Genomic DNA, 12,750 nt, shown 5'->3' with positions numbered 1-12,750 from the left:
TCCCTGTATAACTATTTTATCTCAACTAGCAAAAACCCTTGTTCCTTCCTATTATTGATTATACTCTCTCTACAACAAAATTAGATTTAAGGACAAAATATTTTCTACTGGGTATCAAGGGGGTGGAGGGGAGAGGGAGGGGGCTGGGGAACGGTGGAAATGACCCAAACATTGTATGCACATATGAATAAAAAATAAATAAATCAATAAAATAATAATAAAATCAGTGCTTTATTAACTACATAAATATACATTACTCATTAGGTTGTCTGAGGATAATGTGAATCTCTTGCACCAGTCCTTGTTGCCCTGTCACCATAATCATCCCATGGTAAAGTTCTCAGTTTTGGTTCATTCGAGATTGGGAAGAGAAGGTATACATTTTCATAGAATAAACCTTATAGCCTCAAATCCAATTGTAACTCCACAGTGTGGACCAAGAATATCCTTGCATCATGGTTTCGAGTTCTGGTTTGGCTGGTCCCTGGACCCAGGTTAGACATAGTAATAGATTTTCAGCGTTTCTGCAATATTTTTGAGATTTTTTCGTCAGTGTTTTGGCACCAAGTCTTCCCATTAATTATATAAATACTGTATTTCACATTTGCCGGGGGATATCTAAAACAAAACAACAAAAACCATGGTGTCATGTATGAAACTGATTTTGCCTCTAGACAACACAATGTCTTTGGGAAATTCCTCCCTCTCTCACATTTTCATAAGTAGCTCAGGCCACCCACAGCTTTGATTCACCTCTTTGGGATACAGCCATCATCCTGACCATTCCTTTTGGAACCTAAAATTGAATGGAAGGAGAATGATGGGCCCAATGGATGAGCTAGGGTCAGAGTTGAAAACTGGACCCAGCTTATTTTCAGGAACTCTTATATCTTCTGTTTCTAATTTCTACTAAATTCAAGCCCCGCCCCCCCTTGCTTCAGGAGCCCAATTCCTGAATCAGTGGAAGAAACTAGATGTGAGGTAGTAGTGTCTGGTCTGAACTGATAACTAGTCCCAAAAGGTCTTGGTAGTTACAGAAAGCAATGCAATTCTTATGGATTCTCTTATGGAGAATTTTTAATACTGTAGCATCAGTGCCAGAGGGAGGGTTACAGGTGGGGAATAGGCACTTCATTCCTAATCACACATCTCATAACTTTTTCTGGACACAGCTGAGCACCCAACACAGGGCTGGGCAGAACCTGAGGGGTCTGGAGGTAGCTGCTGGAACTCTGTGATCAGCAGTGTGTGTTTCCAGGGATGCAGGATGAATCTCACAATGGCAACTGTGCACAGGCATGATCTGTACACTACTTCCTTCCTAGTGCCACCCAAGGTTCCCGCTCTATTCTTGGACCTGGTTGTCCAGAAAGATAATCAGAATAGTGAGTGGAACAACGTGACCACTCCTGGAACCTTGCCTCTCATGGCCTCTGCTGGGCCAGGCACTAGCCCTTCACATACAGCATCACGGGGAAGTGCATGGAGTGTTCTAGGAAGTGGCTGTTAACCAATTAGTAGGGCCATGCTTCTGTATGCTAACAACCAGTGCAGCTGACTAGTGAGAACAAACTGAATTTCAGCCCTGCTCTCATCTTAGCCCAGGCAAGGGATCCCCAAAGCTGGGTGTGCAACAAAATCACCAGACAGTGCCTGAAAAACATTGCTCAGAAGAAAAGGAGCACACTGGGTGGTGATGAAACACAATCACACTTAACAGGACTCTGTGCCCTTTTCCTAAATCTGGGATCTGCAGAAAGGTCTTAGACAACATTGGTCAAACACCTAGAAGGTCTTGGATGAAGGTGAATGCAAAGAGCCACTCACAATGGCTGTTTCCTCCTGATGTATGCAGAGAACAGGAGCAGCACTAGCACCAGGATTGCAAAAATTGCCATCATCGTGATGGCAGCAACGAGGATGTTCTTCTGCAGGAACTGCAGCAGCTGCCGGCAAGGTGGACTCTTACTTTGGACATCTAAATGAGAAGACACAGGGCAGGGTAGACAGAGCAGTGACCCCATGTAAATCCTTGCTGGATGACCCGCAACTAGGACCACATGCAAGGACAGCTTAGTAGTTCTTCTCAGAGCAGAAATGAAAACATCAGTGTGCTAGTCACTGGTCACAGAAGTCCTGTCGGGGAAGGACCTGGCTTTCTTTAGGGTAACAGATTCATTACACGTCCACTGTTAGGTGAGATGGTGATGGGATGGGCTAGCAGCAGAAAAACAGCCCAAAACAAGGTTCAGCAAACCACAGTTTATAGATGAGAAGACCAGAGGAAAGTTCCTGTGGGGAGAGGATGCCATGTAGAAGTGAAAAGTCCTACTGCACAGACTTTTGAGAACAATGGAGCGGGGAGCCTGGGGTGCATCTCAGTGATAGAGCACATGCCTAACTTGCAATAGGATCTGGGTTCTATCAGCAGCACCACCTAAAAGAAAACTCAAAGCTCTTTTCTGCTGCTCCTTCCTCTGTGCTCGAACAGCTTCAGGAGATTCCATTTTATATACAATCTGCCTAAGGTTATAGTTATGTAGTTTAATCTTGACTGTCAACTTGACTGCATTGGGAGATGAGTAAAGGACACCTCTGGGTGTGTCTGTGAGGACATTTCCAGAGACAATTACCATGTGGGACAGTAACTGAGGGAGAAAGACTCCTCCTGAATGTGGATAGTGCCATCCAAAAGGCTGTGTGCCCGATGGAATAAACATGAGTAAATGAGGAAGCCAGCCAGGGTTTTTCCAACTTTCTGCTCCCTGGTGCTGCAAAGTGAGCAACTTTGTTCCCCTCCACCCTTTCACCATGCTGTTGTGCTTCACCATGGCCCAGAAACAACAGAGCCAGCAGACCATGGGCTGAAACCATGAGACAAAATAAATCTTTCTTTTTTAAATTGTTTCTCTTAGGTGTTTTTCACAGCAACAAAAATTGACTAACACAGTAAGTTTGAGGAGTTCAAAACTGTGACCACCAGAGGCTCACATATGCCAGAGGTGATTCCAAGTTCTCACAGAAATCCTGAGGTTGGCTTTGGAATGGCACTGAACATATACTTGGGAGTTTAGGCCATCTTAGCTAGATTTCAAAAGGAGATATAGGTGATATCAGGGACTCCTAGAGCTTCTGTCACTCCATTTGTAATGTGCCCCAAGAAGAAGAAGGCATCAGGGAAATAAGATACAGAGATACAATGACAAGAATCAGCTGGTTTAGTGTAGAGAGATGCTGAGTAGAGCTGGTGACGCAGGCAATAAAGTGCTGATCGAGCGCCTTCTTGGATTACGAAGAGAAATTGGGGAATGTCCAAAACTTTCATCTCTGTTGTCAAGAGGCAGCAGATAAGTGGTTCTAAGGGCTCTGTAGGAATATTTTGGCATTTAAGTTCTAAAAGGTAGGAAGTTACAACTGGGTATTATTTTGACCCAGAGTGGTATTATTTTGTGTGGAGGGTGCGCAGGACTCGGTACCAGCACGGGCCAGTTTCTACCCACTCTGAATAGGCCAGAGCTTAGGTGATTCAACAAAGAGGAAGATGTCAGACACATTAGCAGCTACGTTAGCTCTTGACATTTAATCCCTCCTGCTTGTTAGAGAGCCTCAGTGCCCAGAAGTGGAGGAACTCATGCCCATGTTCAGAATGACTCTGTCAGCAGAAAAGTAGCATCTTTGTGCTGGAGGATTGGTTCAAATGGTAGAGCACCAGCCTGTCAAGGGTGAAGCCCTGAGTTCAAACCTTGATGCCAAAAAAAAAAAAAAAAAACAGAGAAGAAAACAAAAATTAGCATCTTCATGAAAAGATGGGAAAATTCCTGAGTTCACTCAATTCAAATTCTTAATTTCAGAGCATATGCTTTTGCAGGTGGCTTAAAGGTATGCTTTTATCTATTCATGTAAAATACCAGGAAAGGGAAAAGACATTCTGGAGCCATCTGTAATTGAGGATCTTACTGGGTTTGTGCTATAAGGATTGTTACCTGGATTAACTGCTTCTTGAGGTGCTTCTTTAGCTTCCATAGTCAATGTCTTCCTTACATCTCTGTTGAAAAGAGAGGGCTCTTTAGCCCTCTTCTTCTCTAACAAGTGATCTGCAAAAGACAAAAAATAACATGTTGTTATAGTTTGTCCCCCAAAACCCATGTGTCAAAGGCTTGGTCCCCATGGTGGTGCTATTGGAAGGTATGGGAACTTTTAAGAGGTCTCCCAATGGGAGACCTGCAGATCACTGAGAGCATGCCTTTGAAAAGGACTGGGGGCCCTCTTCTCTCCTTTGCTTCCCAGCCATGAAGTGAGCAGTTTTGTTCAACTGCAAACCCCTGCCTTGACAGGATGCCTTACCACATGCCCAAAACAATAGGGTAAATCAGTCTCAAACTAGACCCTACAAAAACTGAGCGCCAAAATAAACCTGAGCTGCTTATCTCAGGTTTTTTTTTAATAATAGTGACAGAAAGGTAACAGTCATGTAATCATTTATAAATGACCAAAGGCCCATGATTAGTTCTGTTTTTAAGATGAAAGTAGTAGTGAAGAGTCAAGATAGATTTGGGAGAAGAGTCTAAATGTATTACAGCATATCAGTGTTTTCATTTTATTATTTAAATTTAACAAATTCCTGGATGTCTAACCTGCCCATGACTGAGGGCAGTGGTTCTCACAGTGGGATATAATCAGGATGACTGGGAAGGCTTATTAAATCCCAGATTGCTGGGCTCCGGTTCAGAATTTCTGACTCAGGAGGTCTAGGTGGCTTTAGAGACTGTGCATGTCTCTCACATTCTAAAAGTTACTGCTGGGGCTGGTAGCATAGCATGGCTCAAGTGATAAAACACTTTCCTAGGAAGCATGAGGCCCCAGGTTCAAGTCTCAGTACAGCCAAAAAATAAAGGCAAGAGAAATATCTTACTGGTGCCAGTAAGGGATGTCAGTTAGAGGACCTAGTGAGGGACTTTCAGGCTTTCCCTCAACCTCTATGAACTCCAGTCTGTCTCCACTTATATGAGGTAGAAATAACAAGACCTATTCGCAGGTGGCATAATGTTCTTGAAAACAATGTTTACATCACAAATCCTACAAAAATGTTTCTCTAGTTGCAAGTACAAAATAAGGAAACATTTATTGGTAGAGAGACTACAGAATGGTTTAAAAGAATGAAGATGGGGTGAATGTGAGAAATGTTTGCATTCTAGCTCTGCCATTGGTTATCTTTGGCTCATATGAATAGGAGACTTGGCAAAGGGCTGGAATGAATTTGTCTCAGTGAACTGGGAGGCCAGGAGTGTTGTCAGATACAGGAATGACCCTGGGAAAAAGATGAGGGGTGTTCTGAGTGTTCCAGGGCAGGAGCTCTGGGAAGATCTGTTTGAATTATTAAGCAAATGGAAAGGAGAGTAGCAAAACAGGCATGGTGAGGCTCACAGACCCAGATGACATCAAGCCTGGAAGCCCCAGGCCCTAGAAGGGGGCTCTCTAAGACCTGAAGGGGCAGTTTGGGGCAAGTTTGGTGACTCTTCTTTGGCCAACTTCACAAAGAGATGAGATATCACTGCAATGTGATTAAACTGTCAAGTGTGTATAATCACAACCTCGATAAACTCTAATTATTCCTGAGAAAAGAAAGGCATTTGTTCCTTTTTCAATTTGACTTAGAAAACAGAGAAAACTCCCAATCTGGGCACTCATGGCTTACACCTACAATCCTAGCTACTTGGGAGGGTGTGATTAGGAGGAACAAAGTTCAAGGCCAGCCCAGGCAAAAAGTTTGAAAGACCCCCATATCTCAACCAATAACTAGGCATGGTGGTGCATGTCATTCTGGCTTTATGGGAGAATAATACTTCCTGGCCAGCCTCAGTATAAAGTTTGTGAGACCCCATCTCAACAGGAAGAAGCTAGGTAAAGTATCATGCATCTGAAAGTATCACGCATCTGTCATCCCAGCTAATGGGGGAAGCCTAAAATAGTAGCGTCATGGCTGGCTCAGGCAAAAAGCAACAGCCTGTTTCCAAAATAACCAGAGCAAAAAGGGATGGAGTTGTGGCTCAAGCATTCAGCCCTGAGTTTAAATTCCTGTACCAAAGAAAAAGAGAGAGAGGAGAAAGAGAAAGAAAGAGGGAGGGAGGAGAGAAAGAGGGAGGGAGGGAAAGAAAGGAGAGAGAGAGAGAGAAGGATAGAGAGAGAGAGAGGGAGGAGTGAGAGGGAAAAGAGAGAGAGAGAGAGAGAGAGAGAGAGAGAGAGAGAGAGAGAGAGATTAAGATTCCTAATTTAATATGACTTAACTTCTTGGTTTAAGAAATTCCAACTTGTCAAATCAGAGCAAGGGGCAGACGTGTCTGGATAACATGGAGTCAGTCCACCAAGGGACTGTGTTTGCCTAGCTTTTCAGAGAGCTGTGTAAAAATTAGCCTTTACATTTGAACATGCATTTTTACTTTCCTTCTCTCTATACCATGAATAAAATAATACGAAGAACTACTCTCTGCGTTTATCACCAATATGGTCATGAGTTTTCGTTTAAAGTTTTTTTGGAGCATTTGAAGGACTATTTTACTTGTGAAGAGTTGAGTTTGATCATTTGTTGGATTGTTTTCAGTGGGAAAAGATAAGAACAATTATCAGGATTTGATACACACAGTTGGATTTCTGAACTTCTTTTCAACTTTAGAAAACCATTAACTAGACAAGCCTGAGACAAATAAAAAGACCCTTGGCTGTAGAAAAAGGTAGGTGGGATGGAAAGGCAAAGGAGGGAAATAGAAAACAGTAGACACTTAGAGACTAAGGGAAATCCAGAAACATTGAACGTTAGATTTATAAAAGAAACAATGGACCCTAACATAGAACAATCAACTAATAGTAGGAAACGGGGAGAATCTTCCCTAGCAGGACTGCAAAGAAAGGGGCAAACAGATGCCTTGGGAAAGTCCACAGGTTCATAAACTGGCACTTTTTAATTCCATTATAAATGAAATTGTCCTAATTTTTTCTCAGATTGCTCAATGTCAGTGTAAAGAAACAATGATTTTTGTGTGTTACATATGTATCCTTCAACTTTGCTGAATTTATTAGTTCTAACAATTTTTGTGGTGCCTATAGGGTTTTCAACATACTGAATCAATTCATTTGTAAACAGGCAGAATTGTACTTCTTCCTTTCTAATTTGAATGTCTTGTTTCTTTTTCTTGCCTAATTAGTCTAGCTATGACCTCCAAGACTAAGCTGCACAGAAATGGTAAGAGCAGGCATCTTTGCCTGGTTCCTGATCTGAGTGGAAAAGCATTCAGTCTTTCAGCATTGAGTGTGATGTTTTCTGTGTGCCTTTCAATATTTTCCAGTTTATTGAGATTGCCTTTGTGACCTAATACATGGACTATACTGGAGACTATCCCATTTCCTTGACAAGAATGCATACTCTGATGTTGTGTGGCGGAATGTGGTGTATGTCTGTTACATCTCACTGGTCGAAAGTGTTGTTCAGGTCTTCTCTTTCCTTATTGATCTTCTGTCCAGCTGTTTTCTTATTATTGAAAGTCAAATGTTAAAAACTCACACTATATATAGATTGTTTTTACATAAAATCTATTTTGCCTGAAAATAACAGCTACCATACTCTCTTTTGACTTATTATTTGCGCAGAATACATTTTCCATCCCTTTACTTTGAACCATTTTCTGTCTTTACAGACTAAGTGAATCTCCTGTAAACAGCACATAGATCATATTAAAAAATCCAAACAGCTAATCTCTGTCTTTTATTAGCAGTTTAATTCTAAACCCAATGTGATTACTGATTTAAAAAATATTTAATCTGGCAATTCGATACTTGTTTTCTGTTCTACCTTTTTGGTTCTTTACTTCCTCATTACTGTCTTTTTTGTTGTTGTTGATGGTTTTTTTATTTTATTTTATTGTTTTATTATTCATATGTGCATACAAGGCTTGGGTCATTTCTCCCCCCTGCCCCCACCCCCTCCCTTACCACCCACTCTACTCCCTCCCTCTCCCCCTCACCCCCTCAATACCCAGCAGAAACTATTTTGCCCTTATCTCTAATTTTGTTGAAGAGAGAGTATAGGCAATATAGGAAGGAACAAGTGTTTCTGGTTGAGATAAGGACAGCTATACAGGGAGTTGACTCACATTAATTTCCTGTACATGTGTGTTGCCTTCTAGGTTAATTCTTTTTGATCTAACCTTTTCTCTAGTTCCTGGTCCCCTTTTCCTATTGGCCTCAGTTGCTTTTAAGGTATCTGCTTTAGTTTCTCTGCGTTAAGGGCAACAAATGCTAGCTAATTTTTTAGGTGTCTTACCTATCCTCACCCCTCCCTTGTGTGCTCTCGCTTTTATCATGTGCTCATAGTCCAATCCCCTTGTTGTGTTTGCCCGTGATCTAATGTCCACATATGAGGGAGAACATACGATTTTTGTTCTTTTGGGCCAGGCTAACCTCACTCAGAATGATGTTCTCCAATTCCAGTTGATGGGTTTTTAAATGTTCAATTCTTTTACTGATTTTTTTAATTTTCTTAGTGGCTACCATTAGGAACACTTACTTAAAGTTAACCTAATTAAGTTAAAACTAATTTAAACTTAAATATGTGGTTATCTTAAGTTTATAACAACCTAGTTTGAATAGTATCAATTTAGTTTCAATACCGTTCAAACACTCTGCTCATATATATCTCCATTCTCTCCCCTTTATATTGTTATGGTCATATTTTACATCTTTATACATTGTATCATTAGCATACATTTGCATTATTCTTTTATGCATTTGGCTTTTGAATTATATAGGAAAAAGAGAAAAGCTAAAGACTAAACCAAAAGTATAGCAATACTTAATAATACTGGCTTTTATATTTACTTATGTAGTTATCTTTACCAGTAGTCTTTATTTTTCTAATGCCTTCAGATACTAGCTACTGTTTTTCATTTAAGCCCAAAAGTACTCCTTTAAGCATGTCGTATAGAGTAAGTCTCTCAGCTTTTGTATACCTGGAAATGCTTCATTTCTCCTTTATTCTTGAAAGATAGTTTCTTAGATATAGAATTCTTGCTTGACAATAGTTTTCTAGTCATCCTACTGCCTTCAGGTCTTCATGGTTTTGAGGAGGAATGAGCTGTGAATTTTACTGAGGATCCCATGAACATAAATGAGTCATTTTTCTTTTGCTACTGCAAGTTCCTGTGCCTTTGGGTTTTCACGATTTGACCACAATGCGTTCCAATGTGGCTGTCCTTCATATTTTCTTGTTTGGAGTTTGTTGAGCTTCTTGTGTCTATTCATCAGATGTGGGGAGTCTGGGGCAATTATTTCTTCAAACCTTTTCTCTGTCCTTTGTCTTTCTCTTCTGAGATTGCCACACTGTGTCTTGGTACTCTTAATGGTGTCCCTTAAGTCCCTTGAGTTCTATTCCTTTTCATTATTTACCTTTCTGCTCCTCAGACTGGATATCCTGCTATTGGACCCCTCTAGAGAGTTTTCTTTTCAGCTACTGTACTTTTCAGTTCCAGACCTTCCTTATGTCTCCTTTAGATAATTTGTCTTTATTGATACCCTCATTTTGTTCATATATTGTTTTCTGGGCTTCTGTAACTACTTTGTCCATGGTTTCCTTTTGCTCATTCAACATATTGAAGACAGTTGATTAAACCTCTTTGACTAATAATTTCAATGCTCAGGCATCATCAAGGATGGGTTCTGACAAATTCCTTTTTCCTGTCAATGAGCCAACCTTTCCTGTTGCTTTGTATGTTATGTAGTTTTATATTTAAGGCAGACATTCTGAGTATTATGTTTTGGTAACTCATGAAATATAATCAACTCACTTCTCAAGGACTGGTGAATTTTGCTTATTAAGGGCTAGAACTGTCTATTTGAGACTTTGCCCAACTATTGTTGCAAAGTATATTTTCTTTATTGTGTGTGGATGATGTTCTCATTTTGTTATTTCTGAGGTCAGACAGTGGACTGACAAAGGTTTTCTTAAGTATCTCCAAAAAGGAGAAAAATGCTTCTTTAAATCCTCTCAACAGGGTTCTGGGGAACTTTAAACAATGGCTAGGATACTTGCCAGCACTTCTGTGATCTAAAGCAGTACTCATACCCTGAGTTTTGGAGGACAAGGTCCTTATTGGTGATCCTGGCACCAGGAAGACTCACAAGAATGTGGACGGCTATCCACAAAGTTGCCTGCCACAGAGCTTGGGGATGGAAAATGGGAGTCACTACATGAAATGCTAGAATTTTCCCAAACCTATAAGCATATTCATCAAGCCCACCTTGGGTATTGCCAGTGTTAGACAACACTCCAGTGTTCCTAAATGGGGACTTATGATAGTTGTTGTAAGCTCTATTGTTGTTTTAGTAAAGGGTCAGATTCCTGACTCTTCCCTACCCTACCATCTTCCATTTGCACCTTAGTTTTTCTCAAATACTAAATGAGAGTCTTGGATTAGATCAATGAGCTGAAAATCCTGGAAGACTTAAAAAATTATTGATGCAAAGGTTCTCCCCCCCACACACACACACCCCACAGAATCTGATGCTGTGGACAGGGTGGAATGTCTCAGTAATAATCCCCAAGGGGATTCTCGTGCTCCCAGATGGTGGCCCTGCTGTTGCTACATGGTTCCCTGTTTCAGGAAAAGAATCCTTTCTAAATGTTTATCTTCTATGTTTTGCTTAATTTCTCAGGACTTTGACACTTAAAGGAACTGATTCTAACCACAAGGCAAACTGCTTGCCTTCTCCTCAAAGCAGCAAGAACAGCAATCTGAGAGATAACCAGTGACAAGCATGGGACTCTTCAAATATAGCCTGATGGTTTCACATGAGGAGGCAGCGTACCAAACACTTTCGCCAAATGTTCTTCTTGCTCATGTAAACCTGAACCCAATTCAGAATTCAAGTTGTTATTGTTAGGATGGAGATGACCGATGGGAAGATAGACCTTAACTGTGATTAAATCTTTCAATGACTCTGCATTATGCTTCTTAAAGCCATTATCTTTTGCAAGGGATTTTGAGAGGGGCATTGACCTGCAGCCACCTATTCTACTTCTTTTTTTTTTTAAATCAATAAATATTTTATTTTGAGATACTGTGCCTTTCCAGTTAATAAGGTGCCCGCCCAGACAGCCAGAATAAGAAACAAAGTTATCTTTCTGTAAAAGCAAATACCAGCTGGGCACTGTGGCTCATGCTTGTAATCCTAGCTACCTGGGAGGCTGAGATTGGGAGGATCTTCGTTCGAGACCAATGTGGGCAAATATTTTACAAGACCCCATCTCCAAAATAACCAAAGCAAAATGGACTGGAACTATAGCTCAAGTGGTAGAGTGCTTGCCTAGCAATGCACAAAACCGTGGGTTTATCCCCAGTACTATAAGAAAAAATCCCAGTCTTACCAAAAATAAAAACAAATACCACTCACTTCCACATCTATAATCCCAGCACTAGGGAAGGTAAGGCAGGAGAATTTATGGATTACATAGGGAGACTCTGGGTCAAAAAACTAAAAAATCAAAAAATGGCTGGAGGCATGGCTTAAGTGGTAGAGCACCTGCCTAGCAAGATGAGGCTCTGAATTCAAACCCCAGAACCACCCAAAATAAAACCCAAAAAACAAAACACCATCTATACTAAGGATTTGCATTACCATATTATTAAAACAGAGAATGATTTTTCTGGGTGGTACTTAAGACAATCACAACTTATTCTCCAGGTAGAATGTGACTTGACAGTGTCTATAAGAGGCAATTTTCTTTTTTTGATTGGTGGTGGTATGTGGGACTGAATTCAGGGTTTTGCACTTGCTAGGCAGGCACTCTACCGTTTGAGCCACTCCATCAGCCCTGCAAGAGGCAATTTTTATCAGCTGAAATCTATTAACCCCACAACATTTCCTAATGGACTTTTTTTTACTTTGAAGTACCTTGACCATCTTTTGATAAAAATATCACACTTCCATTTTTTTCTTCATCCCTCTCAGTTTTCCATTATGACTGTCATAATTTGGGGACTCATTAAATCTTCTATACTGAACCCAAATCTTTTTTTTTTTTTAATTGGTGATACTAGGGTTTGAACTTGGCCTCACGCTTGCTAGGCAAGTGCTCTACCACTTGAGTCACTTGGTCTCTCTTTTTTTTTTTTTTGAATTTTTTTTTTCTTTTATTATTCATATGTGCATACAAGGCTTGGGTCATTTCTCCCCCCTGCCCCCACCCCCTCCCTTACCACCCACTCCGCCCCCTCCTGCTCCCCCCCCTCAATACCCAGCAGAAACTATTTTGCCCTTATCTCTAATTTTGTTGTAGAGAGACTATAAGCAATAATAGTAAGGAACAAGGGGTTTTGCTGGTTGAGATAAGGATAGCTATACAGGGCATTGACTCACATTGATTTCCTGTGCGTGGGTGTTACCTTCTAGGTTAATTCTTTTTGATCTAACCTTTTCTCTAGTACCTGTTCCCCTTTTCCTATTGGCCTCAGTTGCTTTAAGGTATCTGCTTTAGTTTCTCTGCGTTAAGGGCAACAAATGCTAGCTAGTTTTTCAGGTGTCTTACCTATCTTCACCCCTCCCTTGTGTGCTCTCGCTTTTATCATGTGCTCATAGTCCAATCCCCTTGTTGTGTTTGCCCGTGATCTAATGTCCACATATGAGGGAGAACATACGATTTTTGGTTTTTTGAGCCAGGCTAACCTCACTCAGAATGATGTTCTCCAATTCCATCCATTTACC

General features: G+C 40.8%; 1 long non-coding RNA gene across 1 annotated transcript in view; it reads right to left on the bottom strand.

Annotated features, from left to right (window-relative positions):
- Positions 1 to 230: 230 nt before the first annotated feature.
- The window catches only part of LOC141414873 (uncharacterized), a 31,297-nt gene continuing 18,777 nt past the window's right edge, over positions 231 to 12,750 (bottom strand). Inside the window, exons 3-5 of the long non-coding RNA XR_012439828.1 lie at positions 3,984 to 4,094; positions 1,828 to 1,978; positions 231 to 618 (exon numbers count right to left, since the gene is read on the bottom strand). This is a non-coding gene — a long non-coding RNA (uncharacterized lncRNA). The remainder of the gene's footprint in view (positions 619 to 1,827; positions 1,979 to 3,983; positions 4,095 to 12,750) is intronic.

The sequence above is a fragment of the Castor canadensis genome, chromosome 12 (genome assembly GCF_047511655.1).
Source record: "Castor canadensis chromosome 12, mCasCan1.hap1v2, whole genome shotgun sequence".
In the NCBI taxonomy this organism is placed as follows: Eukaryota; Metazoa; Chordata; class Mammalia; order Rodentia; family Castoridae; genus Castor; species Castor canadensis.
Note: the sequence above shows the minus strand (reverse complement) of the source record. Positions and strands in the feature narration are given on the sequence as shown.